The following is a 26,164-nucleotide window of genomic DNA, read 5'->3' as shown; positions in this document are numbered from 1 at the left end:
CCCTTTAGTCTTACACTGCTAAATTAGGGACGGCTAGCACAGATAGCCCTCGAGTAGCTTTGTGCGAAATTAAAAAACAAACAAACAAGTATCTTATATTTATTGTACATAATATTTCAAGAAGCTTATATTTACTATTAATGGTTTAAGTAGCTTATATTTATCGTTAATAATGGTTTTAACAGCTTGTGTTTATTATTAATAATGGTTTTAGTAGTTTGTGTTTATTTTTAATAATGGTTTTAATAGATTGTGTTTATTGTTAATAATGATTTTAATAGATTGTGTTTATTGTTAATAATGGTTTTAATAGATTGTGTTTATTGTTAATAATGGTTTAGGTAGCTTGTGTTTATTGTTAATAATAGTTTTAGTAGCTTTCGTTTACTGTTAATGATGGTTTTAATAGATTGTGTTTGTTGTTAATAATGGTTTTAATAACTTGTGTTTGTTGTTCATAATGGTGTAAGTAATTCATATTTATTGTTCATAATATTTTAAGAAGCTTATATTTATTATTAGTGGTTTAAGTAGCTTAAATTTATTGTTAACAATGGTTGAAATAACATATTTTTGTTAATGATTTAACTTGTTTATTGTTAATAATGATTTTAATAGATTGTGTTTATTGTTAATAATGGTTTAAGTAGCTTAATTTATTGTTAATAATAGTTTTAATAGCTTGTATTTTTTTAATAATGGTTTTAGTAGCTTGTGTTTATTGTTAATAATGGTTTTAATAGATTGTGTTTTTTGTTAATAATGATTTAAGTAGCTTGTGTTTATTGTTAATTTTGTTTGTTTGTTTGTTTTGGAATTTCGCACAAAGCTACTCGAGGGCTATCTGTGTTAGCCGTCCCTAATTTAGCAGTGTAAGACTAGAGGGAAGGTAGCTAGTCATTACCACCCACCGCCAACTCTTGGGCTACTCTTTTACCAACGAATAGTGGGATTGACCGTACATTATAACGTCCCCACGGCTGGGAGGGCGAGCATGTTTGGCGCGACGCGGATGCGAACCCGCAACCCTCAGATTATTGTTAATAATGGTTTTAATCGCTTGTGTTTATTGTCAATAATGGTTAAAGTAGTTTGTGTTTATTATTAATAATGGTTTTAATATATTGTGTTTTTTGTTAATAATGGTATTAATAGGTTGTGTTTATTGTTAATAATGGTTTTAATAGATTGTGTTTATTGTTAATAATGGTTTTAACAGCTTGTGTTTATTATTAATAATGGTTTTAGTAGTTTGTGTTTATTTTTAATAATGGTTTTAATAGATTGTGTTTATTGTTAATAATGATTTTAATAGATTGTGTTTATTGTTAATAATGGTTTTAATAGATTGTGTTTTTTGTTAATAATGATTTAAGTAGCTTGTGTTTATTGTTAATTTTGTTTGTTTGTTTGTTTTGGAATTTCGCACAAAGCTACTCGAGGGCTATCTGTGTTAGCCGTCCCTAATTTAGCAGTGTAAGACTAGAGGGAAGGTAGCTAGTCATTACCACCCACCGCCAACTCTTGGGCTACTCTTTTACCAACGAATAGTGGGATTGACCGTACATTATAACGTCCCCACGGCTGGGAGGGCGAGCATGTTTGGCGCGACGCGGATGCGAACCCGCAACCCTCAGATTATTGTTAATAATGGTTTTAATCGCTTGTGTTTATTGTCAATAATGGTTAAAGTAGTTTGTGTTTATTATTAATAATGGTTTTAATATATTGTGTTTTTTGTTAACAATGGTATTAATAGGTTGTGTTTATTGTTAATAATGGTTTTAATAGATTGTGTTTATTGTTAATAATGGTTTTAACAGCTTGTGTTTATTATTAATAATGGTTTTAGTAGTTTGTGTTTATTTTTAATAATGGTTTTAATAGATTGTGTTTATTGTTAATAATGATTTTAATAGATTGTGTTTATTGTTAATAATGGTTTTAATAGATTGTGTTTATTGTTAATAATGGTTTAGGTAGCTTGTGTTTATTGTTAATAATAGTTTTAGTAGCTTTCGTTTATTGTTAATGATGGTTTTAATAGATTGTGTTTGTTGTTAATAATGGTTTTAATAACTTGTGTTTGTTGTTCATAATGGTGTAAGTAACTCATATTTATTGTTCATAATATTTTAAGAAGCTTATATTTATTATTAGTGTTTTAAGTAGCTTAAATTTATTGTTAACAATGGTTGAAATAACATATTTTTGTTAATGATTTAACTAACTTGTTTATTGTTAATAATGATTTTAATAGCTTGTGTTTATTGTTAATAATGGTTTAAGTAGCTTAATTTATTGTTAATAATGGTTTTAATAGCTTGTATTTTTTTAATAATGGTTTTAATAGATTGTGTTTATTGTTAATAATGGTTTTAATAAATTGTGTTTGTTGTTAATAATGGTTTAAGTAACTCATATTTATTGTTCATAATATTTTAAGAAGCTTATATTTATTATTAATGGTTTAAGTAGCTTAAATTTATTGTTAACAATGGTTGAAATAACATATTTTTTGTTAATGATTTAACTAACTTGTTTATAGTTAATAATGGTTTAAATATTTTGTGTTTATTGTTAATAATGGTTTTAGTAGCTTGTGTTTATTGTTAATAATAGTTTTAATAGCTTGTATTTTTTTAATAATGGTTTTAATAGCTTGTGTTTATTGTTAATTTTGTTTGTTTGTTTGTTTTGGAATTTGGCACAAAGCTACTCGAGGGCTATCTGTGTTAGCCGTCCCTAATTTAGCAGTGTAAGACTAGAGGGAAGGTAGCTAGTCATTACCACCCACCGCCAACTCTTGGGCTACTCTTTTACCAACGAATAGTGGGATTGACCGTACATTATAACGTCCCCACGGCTGGGAGGGCGAGCATGTTTGGCGCGACGCGGATGCGAACCCGCGACCCTCAGATTATTGTTAATAATGGTTTTAATCGCTTGTGTTTATTGTCAATAATGGTTAAAGTAGTTTGTGTTTATTATTAATAATGGTTTTAATATATTGTGTTTTTTGTTAATAATGGTATTAATAGGTTGTGTTTATTGTTAATAATGGTTTTAATATATTGTGTTTTTTGTTAATAATGGTATTAATAGGTTGTGTTTATTGTTAATAATGGTTTTAATAAATTGTGTTTATTGCTAATAATGGTTTTAATAGATTGTATGTTTGTTAATAATGATTTAAGTAGCTTGTGTTTATTGTTAATAATGGTTTTAATATATTGTGTTTTTTGTTAATAATGGTTTTAATAGATTGTGTTTATTGTTAATAATGGTTTTAATAGATTGTATGTTTGTTAATAATGATTTAAATAGTTTGTGTTTATTATTAATAATGGTTTTAATATATTGTGTTTTTGTTAATTATTAATAATGGTATTGTTAATAATGGTTTTAATAGATTGTGTTTATTGTTAATAATGGTTTTAATAGATTGTGTTTATTGTTAATAATGGTTTTAATAGATTGTATGTTTGTTAATAATGATTTAAGTAGCTTGTGTTTATTGTTAATAATGGTTTAAGTAGCTCATATTTATTGTTCATAATATTTTAAGAAGCTTATATTTATTATTAATGGTTTAAGTAGCTTAAATGTATTGTTAACAATGGTTGAAATAACATATTTTTGTTAATGATTTAACTAACTTGTTTATTATTAATAATGGTTTTAATAGATTGTGTTTTTTGTTAATAATGGTATTAATAGGTTGTGTTTATTGTTAATAATGGTTTTAATAGATTGTGTTTATTGTTAATAATGGTTTTAATAGATTGTGTTTTTTGTTAATAATAGTATTAATAGATTGTAGTTTTGTTAATAATGATTTAAGTAGCTTGTGTTTATTGTTAATAATGGTTTTAATAGCTTGTGTTTATTGTCAATAATGGTTTTAATAGCTTGTGTTTATTGTTAATAACAGTTTTAGTAGCTTGTGTTTATTGTTAATAATAATTTTAATAGATTGTGTTTTGGTTAATAATTGTATTAATAGCTTGTGTTTATTGTTAATAATGGTCTTAATAGCTTGTGTTTATTGTTAATTTTGGTTTAAGTATCTTGTGTTTATTGCATCACAACATGAATTAAGAGAATCTCACGTTCTTACCGAATGTCAGAAACAAACAAATAAACAATAATACTCCAGTGCCGTCGCTAAGTGGACAGCCCTTACTGAGGGATTATCCATTGAATCAGACTTTTAAGTAGAAATTAATGACAAACACCTGACATAAAGATGAGTTCCGATAAGGTGGGCTTTTTCCAAGTACGTATAGAAACCAAACTTGTAAAGTCAACATGGTAAATCTGAACCAAAGCTGTTACCGTGGTGGGGGTGGGGAACTCATAGCTATATATTATAATAGTTTACGCTTGTAACCACTTTATCATTGCTTTGTACTCTAAAGAATAAAACGTAAACTAACTTGGTTAATTACTATATGATATTACTTTACAATTACTATATGATATGACTTTACTTTTTTTTCTCTATATGCAGTTGATGTCTAAATTCCAACTTATCTCCATTCGTTGTATTTTTTGCGACACCTTTCGTGGCATGAAGTAACTTCCTCCGACAAAATATTCCCCCATATCTACCCTTCCCAACTACTCTGTAGGCCCTTGCACCTGAAGGAACAGCAAATAAGTTTATCTGACCTTGAGAGCTTGCTATTCCGTAAATTCACCCCCCATTTTACCCTTCCCCACCCCTAACTTACTGATTCGCTTTACTTGGTTTATAAGAGGTTTCATAATCATTGGGTATAACACAGTGCAATGCTTGCATACTCTGCATTAGAAGTCCAGTCAAAACTCTTCCATAGCTTAAACGCACGTGGTTCGACTTCTTTGGTACAAGTGCTTTCATTGTATTATAGTTCTTGGCAACTAGTTAACATTATGTTTGAAACACTTTTCGGCCGTCTTACTGACAAAAATGATGGTTTAGAACAGGTTTTTCAATAAAATAATAATAATAATAATAATATAGTGTCAAGAATTATGTACATATATATATTTTTAATTACAACTAAAGTTATCATTTAGTTTATTTAGCGTTGTTTCAAAAAGTTATTTAAATGAGAATTTTTCACCATTAAAAACATCTCAAATAATGACGTCGTTTGAGCAGAGCACTTAAGACCTCTGGTGTTTGTCGGAAAGAGAGACGAAAATCAAACGTTCGAATCATACAGCTAATTAAGAGGACCTCTGGAAATTTATCCTGTCACTTCTAATGGCACTGGAAGAATTCACGGCAAGTGTTCGAAACCGTGATTTCTCCGGTGTTATGAAACGTGATAGTGAATTTCTCTACACTTCGTTTTCAAGAATGATACCCGAGGGAAGATCTGCTAAGCCTTAAAAAATACCGAAAGAGCAACGTGACTTTACATTGGGTGTTTTTACAAGAAAATGTGTTTCGTGAAAATAACAAACAATTGATTTCTGGCAGAAAGACGAACATAATGTATGTGAATATACAAATAGGGCAGAATTTATCTGTACACTTTAACAAATTGCAGCGAATATGACTAAAATTTGATGATCTGAGCAAGTGGTTCCCCAATGGTACAGCGGTAATTCTTCAGATATACAACACTAAAATCAGGGGTTCGATTCCCCTCGGTGGACACAGCAGATATCCCGATGTGGGTTTGCTATAAAAAAACACAGACACTGAACAAGAGTTAAAGAGTGTAATACGATTATTGCTATAAACATAAGTTGACAAACGGAACAGCACCACGATGGCACACACGATATCATAACTTAATCAGAAACTGTACGTTATAAATAGTTACTTCGATGATTTTTTTAAATAATTGCATCTAATATAGAAAGTCAACAGAAAGGTTTGTTTTGAATTTCGCGCAAAGCTACACGAGGGCTATCTACGCTAGCCTTCCCTAATTTATCACTGTAAAATTAAATGGAAGGCAGCTAATCATTACCACCCACCGCCAACTCTTGGGCTACTCTTTTACCAAACGAATAGTGAGATTGACCGTCACATTATAACGTTCACACGGCTGAAAGGGCAAGCATGTTTGGTGTAAAAGGGATTAGAAACCGCGATGCTTGGATTACGAGTCGAGTTCCTTAACCATCTGGCCATGCCGGGCCCCAAACTCGTTTGAAAAAAAAAAAGAAGAAAATAACCAAAGACGTAGATAATGTTAACTTTCTTCAATCACAGGTTTGTTTGTAGTTAAGCACAAAGCTACACGAGGGCTATTTGTCTAACCATTCCTAATTTAGCAAATAATAGTGGGATTCACCGTCACGTTATAACGCTCCAACGACTCTGAAAAGAGCGAGCACGTTTGGTGGTACTGGGATTCGAACCTTCGATGCCCAGGTACGAGATGAGCGCTCTATCCACCCCTGGCCATGACGAGCCTCGTTGTCACTGTTTCTATGGAAACACTTTTTAGGATCCAAATCACTTAAATCCCATAATTAGGAGAGTTTATTTTCGTTCTTTAATTTCCAAAGCACGAAGTAAATTTTTCTTGCTTGCTTAAAAAACCAGATTCTTAAAGATCAACAACGAGCATGTCTTGCGTATCAATATTATTATTCTGTAGTTGTATAGACAACTACCGTCTGATAAAACGACTGGAACAAATACACGAACATAGAAACTAAATACTGTAAAACTGTAGTGACGTAAGAGGTAATTACTTTTACTTTTGCCAGACAACAATAAAATTATTTTGTAATTCTGATATAGAATGCTTTTGAATGCCTCTGGTTAAATAGATAACAGTAATTGCAATTTAGGATTTATTTTTTTATTTCTCGATGGTTCTCGAGTTTCTAGACGTTTCGTGTGTATTATACTTTGAAAAACTTTTGTTTTCCTTGAATAACTTTCGAAGTTGTATGCCATACGTTGTACCAGCGTGTTTCTCATGTTGGATCATATGCTAAGTTATTTATTTTATGTGTTTATTATTATTATTATTTCCAATCATAATAAAAATAAATAAAATGGGCGAAATCGTTTAACGTCTATGCAAAATACCTAACGACCCCAAGCGGCATTCGATTGAATCAATTGTAGTATTGATTTTGCTTGGTTGTTTGTTTGAAGTTAAACACACAGTTGCATAATGGGCTGTTTGTGTTCTGCCCACCACGAGTGTAGAAAGTCGGATTGTAACGTTGCTAGTCCCCAGACATGCCGCTGTATCACTTTGGGGGGATCGTTGTTGAATGGCTTTTTTATGGCTAGTGTGTATTATGATTTTGTAATCAAAGAACTCACAAACCCCACAAAAATGGTGGCTCTAGGGATACGAACATGCATTTCACTTTAATAACGGCTGAATGTTAAGTTCAACAGGCCAGAAACTATGTAAATATACTTACCAAGTTGTTCGTGCATCTGTCTGGTGTCACAAGTTGTCGAGAGGAACTTTTGCTGGATATACGGAAGTGAGCCTTCCCTATACAACGAGTTTAGAAGGACAATAAATCGGATACATAGTTCAAGAGTGGTGGATATTACTTTGTCTTTCACCGCTCAGTTAAAGCGAGGATGTCACTACGAAAATATAAAAATCGTCGTCGTAAGTAAGTGATGTTTCAATATTGTATCTAGCTCGGGTAGCGTTTCATTGTGCGTACAGATTGAATGCTAGTGTTGCGACTCAAGCCCCATTTATAACATCACTTTAAAAGTCTGACATTCCCAATAACTCTGTTAGCAGTCTTATGAGATACTTATGGAATTTATTTATATGGTTATGAGTTTCAAGTCTCGGTTTGCTACGACTGGCTTTTTGCGATGACCTTGCTAAAAATTAAGTTATATGTTATTTGTAATTGATTTGTATCTGTGTATATAGAAGTATGCTAATACGTTTTTATGTAAAATTATATAGAATAATATCCTTAATCCGTTATTTATAAATTATAATTTTCGTATGGAATTTTTTTTTTTTTTGTAGGCTCTGAAACAAACACAATCAGTTACGAACCTTGGACCAACACTAACGTTGTTGTTTTTTTTGTATTGTTAAGGTATAGCGATTTTGTTCATTGCACTGTAAACTTCCAAAGGCTGTCCAGCTATACTCAACAAAGAATAGTCTTAGAGGTCACTAGGAGAAACGACAACAAAACTATTTTATTGTGTGTGTGTTTTTTTTTCTGTTTTTATTAAATAGGTATTTATATAAAAGTCTTATCAGGTAACACTAACAAAGACTGGAACAGTTTGAAAGGTTATCACAACATGGTGATTATCCCGTAAGCCTCGCCAGGTAACCGCAACTCTAACAATGACTCGAACAGTTTGAAAGGTTATTACAACATGGTGATTATCCCGTAAGTCTCATCAGATAAGTGTAACAGTCGACATTTTTTTTTTTAAAACAATCAATCACAATGTGATGTTTCTTCTAGCATGGTTAAGGCACTCGACTCGTAATCCGAGGGTCGCAAGTTCGAATCCCTGTCATACCAAACATACTCGCCCTTTCAGCTGTGGGGGCGTTATAATATACGGTCAATCCAACTCTTCGCTGGTAAAAGAGTAGCCCAAGAGTTGACAATGGGTGGTGATGACTAGCCGCCTTTCTTCTAGTCTTATATTGCTAAATTAGGACTGCTAAATTACGGCTAGCACATATAGCCCTCGTGTAACTTTGCGCGAAATTAAACAAACAAAAAATGTTTCTTCTGAAACTGGAAAATACACGTCATATTACTGATATAACACAGCTAGTTGAACTACAGGATATAGCATTTTGTTTTTAGACTGTAACATCAGATTCATGTTGCAAAAGGTTCACATTTTTATACCCAAACAGAGATTGATGAAAGTGACAAACTAAGCCAGGTATAATGCATGTTCTATTGTATATTTAAATATATATATTCAAATAGCTCTTGTTCACAAAGAAAATTTTATTTCTATTTACTTTCAGATTTAAGATTATAATAACAATTCGTTAGTGTATCTATGAAACTGAAAAGAGACGGTTGTTTGCTTTGAATTTCCAGCAAAGCTACACCAGGGTCACCTGCGCTATCCGTCCCTAATTTAGCAGCTAGTCATCACCACCCACCGCCAACTCTTAGGTTACTCTTTTACCAACGAATAGTGGGATTGACCGTCACATTATAACGCTCTCATGGTTGAAAAAGCGAGTGTATTTGGTGTAATGGGATTAGAACCCTCGACCTTCAGATTAGGAGTCGAGTGCCTTAACCACCTGGCCATACAGGGCCAAGTGAAAGAGACGTAATAAAATGTTATTAGTTTGAATCTTATCTATATTAAGGGTTTATTATTAAAATAACTGTATGAAGTATCAGAATATCCTACGTATGTATTATATGTAGTCCTACAATAAATTAATTTACATCGATGTACCACAAAAAGTATAAAATTGATAACTGTAATGACTGGTTTTTCACTTTAAAATTAATAGTATTAATGAGAGCAACCTGTAATATTATGCTCATAAAGTTTTGTTTATAGGTAAACACATTCGTTTTATGATGCATGTAATTTTTGTTTCTCTTTCAATTTTATTTCTGTGTTTTAGTCTTTCAAAGTAATCAAGCAAAGTCATAATGTGTTACACTCTCAGTACTTTAAACAAGCGTGAAGAAAAAATTAGTGAAGGAAAACCCACTAAGATTAAAGTTCCGTTGTCCTTGGCACTGAAGAATTCACAGATGTGTTTTAGAGGTCGTGGGTTTTCGGGTGCCAAAGATAAAGGAGGGTGACGACACTTCAACGGAAGGAAAAAATGGTAACATTTCATTGTTAAAAATATAATGGTTCTTCCATAAGATGATATGGTAACATTGCGAGATAAAACAGATCATACATTTTTAAAGATGTGAGGGGTTAACGTTTAAAAATGAAACAGATGACACATGTTTAGATAAAGATTGAGGGGTTAGCGTGTCAAAGATGAAACAGATGTATTTTCGGTTAAAGATGTGAGAAGTTAAGATTTCAAGATGAAAGAGATGACGCATTTTTAGCTAAAGATGTGAGTGGTTAAGATCTCAAGATGAAACAGATGACACATGTTTAGCTGAAGATGCGAGAGGTTAAGATCTCAAGATGAAACAGAGATGACAGAGGTTAAGATCTCAAGATGAAACAGATGACACATGTTTGGCTAAAGATGCGAGAGGTTAAGATCTCAAGATGAAACAGATGACACATGTTTGGCTAAAGATGCGAGAGGTTAAGATCTCAAGATGAAAGAGATGACACATGTTTAGCTAAAGATGCGAGAGGTTAACATTCCAAGTTAGAGAATATCGTGAGAATAAGTGAGAAGATAACGTTTCATGTTAGCAAATATAACGAAATTTCAACTAGAAATGTTGAAATGGTAACATTTTAAAATGAAAGACATAATGACGCTTCAACTGAGAGAAAATAACTGCAACGTTTCAAACTTTTAACTTTAGGATCAATCGCTTTTTTTTATCTTAAGCAATCGTGACTTTATCTTCTTCAAGTTGAAAAATCACGATTGCTTAAGATAACGAAAGCGATTGACCCTCAAATTAAAAGTTTCAAATTCTTATACCCTGGAGGATGTGTGTTTGTTTGTATTTGAATTTCGCGCAAAGCTACCCCAGGGTTATCTACGCTAGCCGTCCCTAATTTAGCAGTGTAAGACTAAGAGGGAAGACAGCTAGTCATCACCACCCACGCCAACTCTTGGGCTACTCTTTTACCAACGAATAATGGGATTGACCGTCACATTATAACGCCCCCACGGCTGGAGGGTGAGCATGTTTGGTGCGACGGTGATTCGAACCCGCAACCCTCGGATTACGAGTCGAACGTCTTAACATGCTTGGCCATGCCGGGCCCTACCGTGGAGAACAAAGTTCATATGGTTGAACGTATATGATACGTATAACAGCGTGAGTAAATATTTTATTATCAAATTTTCAAACTTATGATTATTTAACGCAATTTTGTAAACTTTTCCGTCTATATATTAAGTAAAGAAAAAAATGTTTGTAAGTTATCACTGGTGTATTTTCATATTTTTTGTCATTTTTGTTTATATAACTCTCACTGAGTTTTTTATCGGTTATTAGAATGAACGTATAAATAAGGCTTTGTAGAATATGAATACAAAATAATATTCTGTCGTACAGTTATAAGACAACATACTGCTACCAAATAGATTTTCATTGCTGTTAACACTACATTGTTGTCCATAACAAGTTATTTGTGCGAATTGCAGATGAAATAAAGAAAACTATAATCAAAGTTAGGTCCCTCGATGATACAGCAGTAAGTCTAAGGGTTTACAACGCTAAAATCAGAGGTTCGATTCCTCTCTGTTGACTCAGCAGATAGCCCAATGTGGCTTTGCTATAAGAAAAGCACATACATGAAGGATAGCGAGATAAATTGCTCCACGCCACCTGTCGAGAGAATGTGAAACGCAAGTTTTCCTTTCTGCACTCTCCCATTTTTTGGCACTAGCACATTTTTGTGTTCATTTTTACAACAAAAATCGTACTAGTGTCATGCAATGTGATGAGAATAACAACTGAATCATGGGATGAATTTTCGACATCGTTACATCGTAGTGGAAATCGCTGAAGAATGTTGATGGATGTCCAAAGTTCTGCATTATATATATATATATTTTTTTTTTTCAGTAATTTTCAAGTCGATGAAATACATTCGAAAGAAAAACAACAACTATCGCATTATGAAGCAATTTTGAAACGCATTAGTTATTGAAGATCTGGTATTCTTAAACCTCGTTATAAGTTATTGTCTTTAATGAATTTCTTACAGTTCAGGCTGATTTTCCACGCTTAACTCAACAGACTTCGGATTAACTGGTAAGTGATGAAGCACATTCACTACACTATGTAACAAAATTTTTACTTTTTCTTGTTCCTGGACACAAAGTGTTATTTCCCAATTGCTTATGCCTAAAGTAAATGGAAAAGACCTATTTTTCTCTTCAAACTTTGCTTTTGTGACCTACACCCTTGTGCAAATTAATTGAAACAAATGGTCATTTTACAATATTTTCAGCATGGCGGCCGGTGTAGGCTCGCTAGACCCGCTGATTTCTTTTAATAGTCATTTTTTCACACAGACGGCGTGTGAAAATTTGAAAAAATCGTAATTTTCCGTCTTGTTTCAATTAATTTGCACAAGAGTGTAGGTGCGTATAACGAAAACATAATGGAAGACTATGTTTGGGGGCTGATATGTGAAAGTTATTTACATTACAGTCGCAATTTTCGAAAAACTACTCACTTCTAAACATTTTTGTATAACTTTAATATAAATACATGTAAATCATGATTCATATGTTGTGTTTTCAGAGCTTATGTAAATGAAAATGTGCAAATGTGCCCGTTTTTACATAGAAAATAGGTTAATTTCTAAATTTCATTATTCAGATCACAAAAACAAGGAAATAATGGCCATTTTCTGTGGTTTTACAACATAAGCAATTAAGAAATAACACATACTATCCAGGAACAAAATTTGTGTTACATAGTGTTATTCATTATCCTAAAACTAAATATAATAATATACTATTCCATCTTAATTGTTTACACAATTCATCTTCTTAGTTTTTGAAAACAAGCTCAAGCAACCATAAAATCGTCCCAAATATCTGTATTTGAGTCCAATAATCGTTTGAACTTCTTTACGGATTGTCTGAGGATCGTTAGAATAACGGATCACAGAGTTCTTTGGTATTACTTTGTAAACATACATAAAACACGACAACAGCTTCGTCCGTCATCTTGTCAGCACTTGGTTAGGGCACTCGATTCACAATATGCAGGTTGGAATCCGATAACGAAACGTGCTCGCCCTTCAGCCGTGAGAACGTTATAACATTACCAACTTCCACTATTCGAAGAGTGGGCGTTGGATAGTTTTGACTATCTGTCTTCGTTCTAGCCTGTCACTTCTACATTAGAGACAGCTGACAATCAACCACTGTCAAATAGCGCAGGTGGACCTTGAGTAGCTTCATGTGCAATTTGACTAAACAATAAAAAATCTTGAGTGAAACTATAAGACTTTTACCATGAAATATATATAAAGATATCCATAGGTGGTTGACTTACAGTATGACTCAAATAGTAGAAGACCTTCGGTACAAATGGTTTTGGTCAAGGATATCGATCTCAGCAACGTAAGCTTGCATCTATTAGAATAACTTGCATCCGTATATGTGCTTACATCCGTATTACTCCTCAAGCTTCAGAACACGTGTTCTGATACGTCAGAATCTATTTCATTAACACAGTAAACATAAACAATTGAAAATAGAGTGTGAATTTACACTGCCGAATTTAGGCAGCCCCGACTGATACAGAATATTTATCACATCAGTTCAGCCCAATTAGGCATGTGCTGACTAATTCTTGCCACCCGCTATTGCAGTAGTAAGTCTACCCACTTACAACGCTAAAATCATGGGTGCGATTCCCCTCGGTGGGCTCAACAGATGGCCTGATGTGACTTTGCTATAAGAAAAATATACACACACACATAGACTAACATTCTTCTCAACGACATCCGCACAAAGTAATATAAATTGTTGTCTGACATTATGGCCCCCCGCTAGTACAGTAGTAAGTCTACGGATTTACAACGCTAAAATCAGGGGTTCGATTCCCCTCGGTGGGCTCAGCAGATAGCCCGATGTAGCCTTGCTATAAGAAAACACATACTCTGACATTATGGCAAAAATTTAATTCGTAAATATAACTTCAATAATGAGTCATCTAACAATCACTGAACAATATCACATGGTCCAAAACAGTACTTTATGAACAATGAATTAGGATCTGGTCCAATAACGACGCGAAACCATAAAATTCCGCCTTTATTAATGGTGTTAGCTAGTGTCCACACACACCTCTGTGAGTGTTGTAATAATGTTAGCACTTAGTGGTGCCCTATAATAATACCAGTGTATGACTTTTTTTGTGTGTCTGTCCTTTTCCCACTTCGGTTTCTTTCCTCCTCGAACATTTATTTCTTCAGTGTTCATGGAACTTCGTTGCAATGAAAATTAATTAAGAAAGTTTCAATACAGATCTAATGAACATGATAGTGATATCTTATATCTTATGCGGATTCGACTACAATAAAATTCAAAACTTCAAGACTGATATCATGATTCGAGCATCTTTACTGGTCATAATTCTAGAGTTTAAAATAAGCTTAATTTATAATCAACCTTATTAAACGGCTGAAGCAACACGTTCGCAAAAATGTAGAGATTCGTTTGGTTTGTTTCGAATTTCGCGCAAAGATACGCGAAGACTATCCGCGCTAACCGGCCCTAATTCAGCAACGAAAGACTAGAGGGTAAATAGCTGGTTATCGCCACCTTCCGCTTCTGGGCTGCTCTTTTTACCAACGAATAATGGGATTGGCGGTAACATTATAACGCACCCTAAAAGAGCGAGCATGTTTGGTGTACCGGGGATTCGAACCCGCGACCCTGAGATTGCTAGTCAAGAGCCCCCTATCCACCGGACCAAAATGTAGAGAAACAGAAATTTCAGTACGGGAACTTCTTTACCAGAGTTTTGCCTGGCACGGCCAGGTAGTTAAGGCACTCGACTCGTATTCCGAGTGTCGCGGATTCGCGTTCCTGTCACACCAAACATGCTCACCCTTTCATCCGTAAGGGTGTTATAATGTGACGGTCAATTCCACAATTCGTTGGTAAAAGAGTAGCCCAAGAGTTGGCTGTGGGTGATGATGACTAGCTGCCTTCCCTCCAGTCTTACACTGCTAAATTAGGGACGGCTAGCACAGATAGCCCTCGTGTAACTATCCACGAAATTCAAAACAAACCAAACTGTTTCGTTTTTGAAAACAGGCATGTTGTAACATTCCTATTAACATTCATTTATGATCAGCCACTGTGGTTTTAATAAACCGAAATGTATTTTGTTAACAGATAAGTCTGCGAGACTGAATGTTTACAGAATATTGATAAGAATAAAGAATCTTCATGTGTGTGAGGCGAAATGAAAGAAAATGATATAATCTTCTTACAATCGAAACACTTTGTTCTGCACAGTTCGTTAACCGCATACCATATTTATATGCCTACTCTGTGTATTTTGTTTTTTTTAATGTAAGAATTCTCGCAATCCGTGTCACTGGTTCGAATTCCATCATCGAACATGGATATCCTTTCAGCCGCGGAGGTGTTATTGTTTTACGACCAATCTCGCTACTAGGAGAAGTGTTAGAATGGGCGGTGGGTGGTGGCAAGTAACTGTCCTTCTCATACTGTAGGTCCCCTAGACTAGAGCATGGTCAGGTGGTTAAGGCACTCGACTCGTAGTTTGAGGGTCGCAGGTTCGAATCCCCGTCACACCAAATATGCTCACCCTTTCAGCCGTGAGAGCGTTATAATTTAACGGTCAATCCACTACTCGTTGGTAAAAGAGTAGCCCATAAGTTGGCGATGGGTGGTGGATGATTAGTTACCTTCCTTCTAGTCTTACACTGTTAAATTAGGGACTGCTAGCGCAGATGCCCTCGTGTAGCTTTGCGCGAAATCCAAAACAAACCAAATCCTAGACTGAGACTGGCTACAGAAGATGGCTTTCGAGTAGAGCTGTACGAGAAATTCAACAAACGTACAAATAAAAGTAAGCTAACATTTTATGGTACTACCACCAGGAGAAGTGACTCGTAATGAAGCATTTTTTATAGAATTTGAAGATACAATTCTGAGCCACTAGAAAAGTATTTTTTTGAATAATAATACTAAAGTGGCAGCGTAAAATATTACTGAAAATTTAATATCACACTCTAGAAATGTACAAAATATATTTAAAAAGTGGTTCAGCAATTTTTTTTTTTATCAATGAAAATTGAAAACAGAAGAAGATAGTGTTTCAATTAACTTGAAAGATATTTTTCTAAAATGGACAGGAACAAAAGGTCCAGTCATTTGATAAAGCAGTACTTTAGTTATTTATAATTTATCATCTGATCTTCCCGTTTATTTCTCGTTTTAGCCAATAAATTATTATTACATTAACATCACTCTTAGCCAAATGAAATACATAAAAGTCAGCAGATTTAAGCTGCCACTTCAGTGGCACAGCGGTCTGTCTGCGGACTTACAACTCTAGAAATCAAGTTTAAATACCTGTGGTGGGCAGAACACAGATAGGCTTTTGTGTAACTTTGGGCTTAATTTCGCAGAAATAAAACCTTTTAGCCTCTTAGCTTTATAATACTTTACATTTAAGCTAACTGCGCGACTTCAATGCATACGTAACACGTAAAATGCTAACATGAAAAAAAAATTGTATCTGTTTTCCAAAGCCACCAAGAGCATAGGAAGCCCATTATGTAGCTTTATGCTTAAATTCAAACAAACCAAATCTTTCCCTGGAAAGTGATAAATGTTATAAATACTTTAATCCTCAAATAGCAGTTCAGTTCTTGAACATGTATTAGACACGTCTGTTATCCGAGTAATAATTTTTATCAGTTACTAATTAAGCTAGATAAGTCAACGGATCACTAAAACACCAATCTGTTTTGAGTGATGAAAAAAATGGCTCTTAAAGTCCTTTTGATAATTCTAAACTCCCCATATGAGAATCAAATCTCCTCAATTTAAACAGAAATTAAAGTAGAAGGATTATCTTAAGAGATACCTTAATATCTCTTCCCTCTAGTCTTATACTGCTAAATTAGGAACGGTTAGCCTAGCGTAAATGGCCCTCGTGTATCGAGACATCCATAATCTTTAAGCTACTCTTTTTACCAACGAATAAGGGGATTGAACGTAACATTATAACGCTTACGCGGTTGAAAAGGCGAGTAAGTTTACGGGGACTCGACCCTCGCATTGCGAGTCTAGCATCCTAACCACCTGACCACGCCGGTCCCCTTTGGAATCATTGAGATATCTCTAGACTTGTTGTGAAAGTTTGGTTTAATTACGCGCCATTTCCCTTTCAGAATTTAAACTCTTTCGTTTTCTGTGTAATTTTAATTGAAAGTTACAAAAACAAGACAAGAAGTGGAGGAAATTTAAGATAGAAAATCAGTTTTGCGGTTTAAGACTAGTTTTTTTTTAATATTAATCACTTTGGAAACCATAATTATGTGCAATACGTAAAGTTCTGATCACTTTTTATGAATGTCTAGGGCATTATGATTAATAGCCACTGAACAGAATTAGCTCTGTAAATTACATATATTCAATTACTTAATTGAACTTAATATTGAATGCTTCGAGCTATCAATTAGATAGATTGCATTCATTGCTTTGAGTCTCTTTCATATCAACCAAAGCGCATTGGGATAATTGAATATGCAATCATATCAGGTTCATGACTTTTATTATACCTCTCAGTAAAAAGACGAGGGCCAGGTGAATTAATACATACGTGATTACAGGCTTAGCTAATACGTTCTAAGATCTAATTGACTACTATAGCCGTAGGACATTGATGGGAACAATAACTCGATGTCTCGATGTCTTTGAAACCCTTAAGATATCACGAACCTGTCTGTTTCTTACGGACAAATCATGGATATGCAAACTATGATGTATTTGCTATTCGACTGAATTTTATATTTAATTTCCGTGCCTTCGGTTTTGTTTTAACGTAATAAAAGTAATTTTCACGAAACGCAAAATATTGACTATTTCGGCTTGAAATGGTTTATCATTTCTTTCCGGGCACATGTTGCTTATATATTATGAGTACAAATGTGCCGCTGGGGGGGGGGGTGTATTATTGTTTATAGCCCACTAGTTTAGTTAACATCCGTCATCAGGGCTATAACCAATAATAAATATTTTATTTTTCATCGCACCCCAAAACCTTCAGATGTCACAGTTTTACTCTCAAGACTGAGAATAGTTCAGTTTAACTTAGTTTGTTCGATTTGGAAGATTAGAGCAATTGAATATATATGCACATAAATATTATTTTAACCACCCCACTGAAGATAAATATTTGTGAGATTTAAACAAAACGAAAAAAACGATTATATAATTGTTGCCACCACGAAAATGACGTACCAAGTACAGATATTTTTTTAATTTCGTGCAAAGTTACTCGAGGGCTATCTGCGCTAGCCGTTGCTAATTTAGCAGTATAAGACTAGAAGGAAGGCAACTAGTCACACCACCCACCACCAACTCTTGGGCTACTCTTTTACCAACGAATAGTGGGATGAACTGTACCATTATAACACCCCTACGGCTGAAAGGGTGAGCATGTTTGATGTGACTGGTATTCGAACCCGCGACCCTCAGGTTACGAGTCAAACGCCTTAACCCACCTAGCCATGCTGGGTCCCACCAAGTACAGAAGCAAAGTTCTCAAGTTTATATAATTCACTTGACAAAAAAGAATCTACGCATTTGAAACACTAACATTTTTCCACTTCCTTATCGCTAAAAGGAAGCTGAGTTCATTATGAATTATCAGTCTTCTTAGCTTCAATACGGCACACTAATTTTAAGGGATAGCTTTGATGGGTTTAATTATGTTCTTTTAACGGAAGTTTTTTTTTTTATTTTGTGTACCCACATTAGCGTTCTGATCAAAACAGACTGACTGCACAGATTATGATTCAAACTACCCCTGATAACGCGAATATTTAACTGTTGTTAGGCCTACTTACTAAGATTACAAGGAATTGTTTAGTCAGTTGAGTTCCTCTTCCACATCCGACGTTCGCTTAAAATGTAATAAAGTTTCTTATCTCTAAAGAGCGAAACCTTTTTAAAAACACGTAATTCATCATTGATTGGAATCCTTTTCGGACTTTAGTCTCAGTTTAATCATCGTTTTAATATTTTTTATCATTGCTGAATTTCGCTCAAAGCAACACGAAGGCCATCTGCTGAGTGGTAGATGTTTCTAAATTTGAAGTGATAGATTATATGGAGGGCAGCTAGTCAGTTCCTCTCGCTGCCAACACTTATTCTTATTATATCTGACCCAAAAGTAAAATTTAATAGTTGCCTTTATAATTGTACTGTTGTCACTATCGTTTTTTAACTGGTAAACATATCCGACAGTTCTGATAAATATGGCTGTTAAATCTGCTCCTCTAGTGAGATATGTCCTATCTTTAGTCGAGTTAATATTACTGGTTATAATGTTTAAAATTACTTCTAATTCAGTAGGTGGAAACTTACATCGCTAGAAATCGGATTTCGATACCCGTGATGGACAGAGCTCAGTTGGTCCTTTGTGCTTAACTATAAACAAGCAAAATTTAGTGTGAACTGTTACAAAATTTGAAGATCCAATTGGTTTTTACAGCTTAAGTAAAAGTGTAAAAGCTTACGAGGCTTTTCAACAAATAACAATAATTTGAAATCAGTCCTTCGATGAAAAGTTTACTTTATGACGTTTGGCACGTAGGATATTCTTACTATGTGATGTTCAAGTTAATCAGAAAACACAAAACACAGATTTGTTTTATGACCATAAAACAATGACTACACATTGCTGACTGATTCTTCCGACAACAAGAGTTTTATATTTACATAATCCGAAAGAACTTGTCTAAACACGATAATATTTTTATATTCTAAAACCGTTATTTGTCTTTTATTAGATCTCTAGCTTATTCTTTTGTGCATTTTAACTAGTTACGCTAACATCAGACAATACTGAAGACAGGGCAGGTCTCCTCTGGGGTTTATAATACGAGCGATGATTGGTTTTTGAATTTTGCGCAAAGCTACACTAGGGCTTCGCGCTAGCCGTCCCTAATTTAGCAGTGTAAGATTAGAGGGAAGGAAGCTAGTCATCACCACCCACTGCCAACTCTAGGGCTACTCTTTTACCAACGAATAGTGGGACAGACCGCCACATTCTAACGCCCCCCCCCCCGGGCTGAAAGAGAGAGTATGTATGGTGTTACACAGATTCGAACCCGCGACCCTCAGATTACGATTCAAGCTCCCTAACCACCTAGTCATGTCAGACTATAAACTATGACAACGAGTTTGAACTGACATAGATATTAAAGACAGGGCTTCTCTGGTATCAATTAGATACCTGTTACTTAAATTTCAATAGATTTGTTTGTTTTTATTACCTAGACAGATGGACAGGATAAAAGTAAGTAAGGCTCTCGTGTATTGTTGACCGTATGACTTAAACACCACCGGCAGAAATATACAATTCATTAAAATCAAAGCTGTCGCGATATTTAAGAATACAATTAACGTAGCTTGTCTTAGCTTCAGCGATAGTTTATCATGGCAACTTAGAAGTTAAAGATAAATGAACTTAAATTTAGGACACGTGTTCCCTCACTATAGATAGAAGTTAGCCAAATTAATTTTTATGCAGACATGCAATACGAAAATGTATTTAAAACTTAAGAATCTTTGTGTTATTGTTTTCGCCATTGTCTTACCTCGTAATGTGCGAATGTGTTATGAAACAAGTACCTCATTACGAGAGGACTTTAGTTTATTTACATGGTTATGCATTAATTATACCCGTACGAACACTTATCATTCGAAGCACGGCATTTTTGTCACAAAACCCCGCCCTTCTCTTTCAGAACTCCGTTTCTTAACGTGATCATGAACGGAATTTTAGTTCGTTTCGAAATACGTGAAGTTTAAAAAAGTACTTGATTCTATTTTAATAATTTTAAAAACTACATATATATTTTTTTTTCTCATGAAATGTCTGTTAAGACTATCTTCCACTACCTCGTCTCTTCGTGGCATTAATTTTAATATAAAAAAATTTGCCTTTCAAAGAGGAAAGAAAGCGTCAAGGAGTTAATGTGAAACAGATCTAGTAACCTAGACGACAGAATAGTATGGGTGTTTATATCACGGACGCTAAGACGCTATAATGCAACGAGATAAGGGATTTTAGAACGGCTACGTAATTAGTAATATCGTCTGTTATTACTTATATATACTCTATACGTGGTAATACGTCTACAATTAGCTTGTCAGGACTATAATGACAAACTCTTCCTTTATATATATTATATGATATACATAAAAGTGAAAATTAGTAACAAGCACTATATAGAAATTTGATGTGGCATTTTTGAAACAGAAATGACTGTAACACGTGCTCTTAACTTTGATTAAAACAGATAATTTGAGAATATAACAAATATAACATTGAATTTAATTGGTGTTTTTTTGTTATTAATGTTTCATAAAAACTCGGCAAAGATAGAGGGTAATTTAAATCGTTTGTTTTTTGTTATTCGTTTCCCGAGTAATTACAATATATGTGTTTGGAATTTCGCACAAAGCTACTCGAGGGCTATCTGTCCCTAATTTAGCAGTGTAAGACTAGAGGGAAGGCAACTAGTCATCACCACCCACCGCCAACTCTTGGGCTACTCTTTTACCAACGAATATTGGTATTGACCGTCACATATAACGCCCCACGGCTGAAAGGGCGAGCATGTTTGGCGCGACGGGGATGCGAACCCGCGACCCTCAGATTACAAGTCAAACGCCTTAACACGCTTGACTATCCCGGGCCCCATTACAATATAATTAAGAATATTATGAACTAAACGTATTTCTTCATTATATCTTAATATTATTCTGATTAGTAATAATAATTATTAAAGTACAGTAATTAACCACCAGGTGTATTTTTCAGATAAGTTAACCACTTTTGGTAAGATGTTTTTATCATATCATTTTAATTCTTTGTTATCAGCTTAAACAGAGTTTTGCAACGATGCCGTTACATCTGGCCTGCTGGAGAAATGGATATTTTCCGGAAAGGCATGTTGACTGCAACACGAACGTGTCGGCGTATTGACGCTATTGGTGTGTAATACAGGACGTGAGCTTTTACGGAATCCAGACTGTCATAACATATGTATTATATTGGATATGGCCACACCCAAATCTATTCAAGTGCAGTATGCTTTGTTAGACAAATAGGTGTGACATTTTCAAAGGAGAAACGTGACTTTTATAAATTTATGTACAACCTCCATTGTATACATAGATCAGGTATGGCTGAGAACAGAACGTCCATGGTTCGAGCCCAAAATATGCCACTGAAGAAATTCTGCATTTAACTGCATGACCGCGTTATAAAAATGTTATTTGTTTTCTTGGATTTCGCGCACAATTACACGAGAGATATGTGTACGCGCCTTCCCTAATTTAGTAGTGACAGGCTATAGGAAGACGTTTAGTCAACACACCCACCGCCGAGTTTTGGAGCTACTCTTTTACCAACGAAAAATATGATTCGTTGTGACATTATAACACTCCCATTACAGCTAAAATGGCGACCATGTTTGGTGAAGGGATTCGAACCCGCAACTTACAGGCTGCGAGTCGAGGTCTCTAACCATCAAGCCATGCCAGTCCATTTCACCATTCTTTTAAGAGTACCTGACTAAGGAACAGGTACTGATGATTTGTATTTGAATCTGAGGGGGAGAGTTGCTATCCTGGCCGTTAAATCCACGAGTCTCATAAGGTATCATTGAGGTTTAACACGTGAATTCATTCAGTAACACGTATATACAACTGAAAAAGTAAACGTCATCTAAGCAGTTAAGTTAATGGATCACATTAAAAAGAAAGGACTGCGTTAGAAACAGTAACACCAAACACGCCTTAACCAAAACGCTACGCACTAAACAGAATCAGCACAAGGGCAGCTACATAATGTAGAGTGTAAGATATATTCTGGTTTATCGAGGTGACTACGGAAGTAGCGTTTACGTAGTGGATACACCGTATGTTATCAGTCTTAACATCCGTTCGTTAAGCCTCACGTATGAATAAAAAAATAATATAAAAAGATAAAGGAGAGAGATATGGGTGCCAAAGCCCACATTTATGTCACCCTTCGCTACCTGGAGACAGTTGTAGGAAGATGAGAGCTCTCAGAGAAGAAAAGTAAATAATTATACGATTAATGAGATGAAAAACTTGCCACCTGAAATTAGCATTGTATGGGGGGTCATGCTAGTGTAGGTAATTCGGTTTGGATCTCGTTCTACACGAGGGCTATCTGCTCTAGCCTCCACTAATGTAGCAGTCATCACCACCTACCGCCAGCTCTTGGGTTACTCTTTTACCAACGAATAATGGGATTGACCGTCACATTATAACGGCTGAAAGGGCGAGCATGTTTGGTGTGAGAGGAATTCGAACCACCGATCCTGTGATTACGAGTCGAGCGCCTTAACCACCTGACCATGCCGGGTCCGAGTAAGTTATGAAACTGAGAATAAACATTATATAAATTTTGTATGGACAAATACAGGTAAAATGTACAAGTTCAATATAACAACAATACGATGAAATGTTAAAGCGATGGTCGTGTTAATTGAATAAACAAACGTAGGGAATACGTAATTAGTATTAGTTTTGTTATCAACTGCATATTACAAAAGCAATTCGGTTATTTCCATCCAAAAATACACGTCTGAGAATCCTGACCCTAAACCTATTAATAAATACTGCTGCTTCATGTTTTATGAAATAAAATTTGTCGCGAACCACGAATCCTCGGATTCACACACCAGGTACAAAAACTGCATAAATCGTGTGTGTCATTTTGGGGCTGTGATTACACTATATAAGAGTGACAGTGATATCCAACTATTCGATTAGACAAGAGTGTCAAAAGAGTTGGCGTTGGGCTCGTTTGACCAGCCGCCTTTTTTTCTAGTATATAAAATAAAATAAAAACAGAATAAAAACTGGTTTCACTTACCAATATGCTGCTGTCTTCGGGGAATTCGTGAGAAGAATTATTTCTGTGTGATTTGTGTCTGAATTCGAACCTTGGGCTGTTTGAAAAAGAGGGTTGAGTATTCATGACAAATTCTTATAAAATGATTTATTTCGATTTTTAATTCACACTTTAAAGTAGGTTTAGTAATGATTCCTTTAATTGTCTGCTAATATGTGGCATAATTTGTTTCTCATTCTAAACTTTTTTGGCTAGACGTAATCTCGCGATGTCAAGATTGAGTATCCGAGAATTAATGGCTCGCGACCCGTTGCAATTTTAGACACATTTTTCATTTTGTGGCAGCGGTTGCATTATAAGAGTGACGGTCATATTCCAATATTCGTTTAGGCAAGAGTAGCTGAAGATTTGAAGGAGGGTCCTGTTTACCAACCGTCATTCCTCTGGTTTGTCACCCGCTGGTACAGCAGTAAGTCTACGGACTTACAACGCTAAAATTAGAGGTTCAATTCCCTTCGGTGGACTGAGCAGATAGCCCGATGTGGCTTTGCTATACGAAAACACACATTCTTCTGATTTATATGTTTCAAATTAGGAAACAGTACGTACAGAAAGCCTTCTGCGAGACATCTGAAACAACATGTGCTTTTTGTTTATGGACCAAACATAACTAACAAATCAACCATTTTATGAATTAAGTTAAATTTGCCCTCACGAAATAACGACAGAAATCAGGTCAGACTGGGAGGAATACAATGTTGAAACAGTAATAACGAGCAAACCGAATATGTCGTATCAAAACCTAAAGACCATGTTACTATAGCTATTGTCACTTTTTCTCTGTGTATTAAGTTCATAGCCTTTGTTTTATCAAATCGTCAATAAAATTGTCTTCCAAACGTCCGGTGATTGAATATTTATATTCAGAAGGGTCTTTCTCGAGATCTGACATTTTTGAGACGTCTTTGGTTTTCCTTTTTCTAAAGCTGTCTTCCGTTATTGGTTTGGTTTGTTTTAAATTTCGTGTAAACCTACACGAGAGCTACCTACGCTAGCCGTTCCTGATTTAGCAGTGTAAGACTAGAGGGAAGGCAGCTAGTCATAACCACTCAATAGTGGAATTGACCGTCACATTATAACGTCTCCACGGCTGAAAGGGCGAGCATGTTTGGTGTGACGGGGATCCGAACCCGCGACCATCAGATTACGAGTCGAGTGCCTTAGCCACCTGGCCATGCAAGGCCTAATATAAATTTGCGTATTGGAAAACTTTGCACGGTTCTATCATTAGAAGTAAACAAGTGAACACAATGTTGCCGTCCTGTTTTAAAGATGCAAAGTACTTGGGATAAACTCAATAGTTTCTATTCATAATTCTGGAGAAGATTAATAAAGAGCACCAGAAATTTGGGCCACTTAGTTGACTCTGAGCAGCGAAAAGACTCTTGGGCTGATTAGGATATTACGTGTTTTTTATTTTAGCTTGTTGTCAAAGTTGCATTTTTATACTTGCTTCTTAGAATCATGATTGTATTTTCGTCTCGTGAAAAATTGTATTTTTACTTCAGACCCCCAGAATGGAGCCTTCACCTTTCTGAGTCTCTCACCTATTTCCAATCATCACACACACGCACAAAATTCTATAATGTTCGGAAATGAAATGGAAGTTCCTGAAGTGGGACGTATGGTGGGATCGATCAAAACGAAGTGTGATGGATAGTGACATACCAATGACCAAATACCTCACCTTCTGGTTTTCATTTTAAATTTTTTTTCGATATTAAACGTGCATGAATACGAACATGTGCATTTAGAATTGCGTCTTTCTTCAAGAGGGCCGGCATGGCCAGATGGATAAAGCACTCGACTCGTAATCTGAGGGTTGCGGGTTTGATTCCCCGTCACACCAAACATTCTCGCCCATTCAGCCATGAGGGCATTATAATGCGACCGTCAATCCCACTAGTCATTGGTAAAAGAGTAGCCCAAGTGTTGGCGGTGAGTGGTAATGGCTAGCTGCATTCCCTCTAGCCTTACACTGCTAAATAAGGGATGGCTAGCGCAGATAGCCTTGATTTAACATTGCGCGAAATCTAAAATAAACAAACAGATTTCCTTTAAGAAATTCACATCTGCTGTTGATGAATGGTTTAAACACAAAAGATATAAATAAATGTCCTTTGAGTGGACAAGGACCAATTAGAATCCTTGGAAGATCAATTAGAAATTTTACGAATTTAGGACCCTGGTATTAAATATGCATGCTTTACGCAAAACGAACAATCTGTATAAACAGAGAAACATACAACATTTTTATTTCTTTTTTCTTTTTCATTTGGAATACAAACCTACGTTTTGTTTGATTTGTACATAGTTTATACCAGAACAACTGATGTGAATATGTTTTATATAGGAT

The 26,164-nt window shown here is 35.0% G+C and overlaps 1 long non-coding RNA gene across 1 annotated transcript in view; it reads left to right on the top strand.

Moving 5' to 3' along the window:
• The window catches only part of LOC143247265 (uncharacterized), a 111,712-nt gene extending 85,791 nt beyond the window's left edge, over positions 1-25,921 (top strand). The window contains exon 3 of the long non-coding RNA XR_013026453.1: positions 21,742-25,921. This is a non-coding gene — a long non-coding RNA (uncharacterized LOC143247265). The remainder of the gene's footprint in view (positions 1-21,741) is intronic.
• The last annotated feature ends 243 nt before the right edge of the window (positions 25,922-26,164 follow it).

The sequence above is a fragment of the Tachypleus tridentatus genome, chromosome 3 (assembly GCF_004210375.1).
Source record: "Tachypleus tridentatus isolate NWPU-2018 chromosome 3, ASM421037v1, whole genome shotgun sequence".
Lineage (NCBI taxonomy): Eukaryota > Metazoa > Arthropoda > Merostomata > Xiphosura > Limulidae > Tachypleus > Tachypleus tridentatus.
The sequence above is the reverse complement of the archived record's forward strand: the minus strand, read 5'-3'. Positions and strand labels throughout refer to the sequence as shown.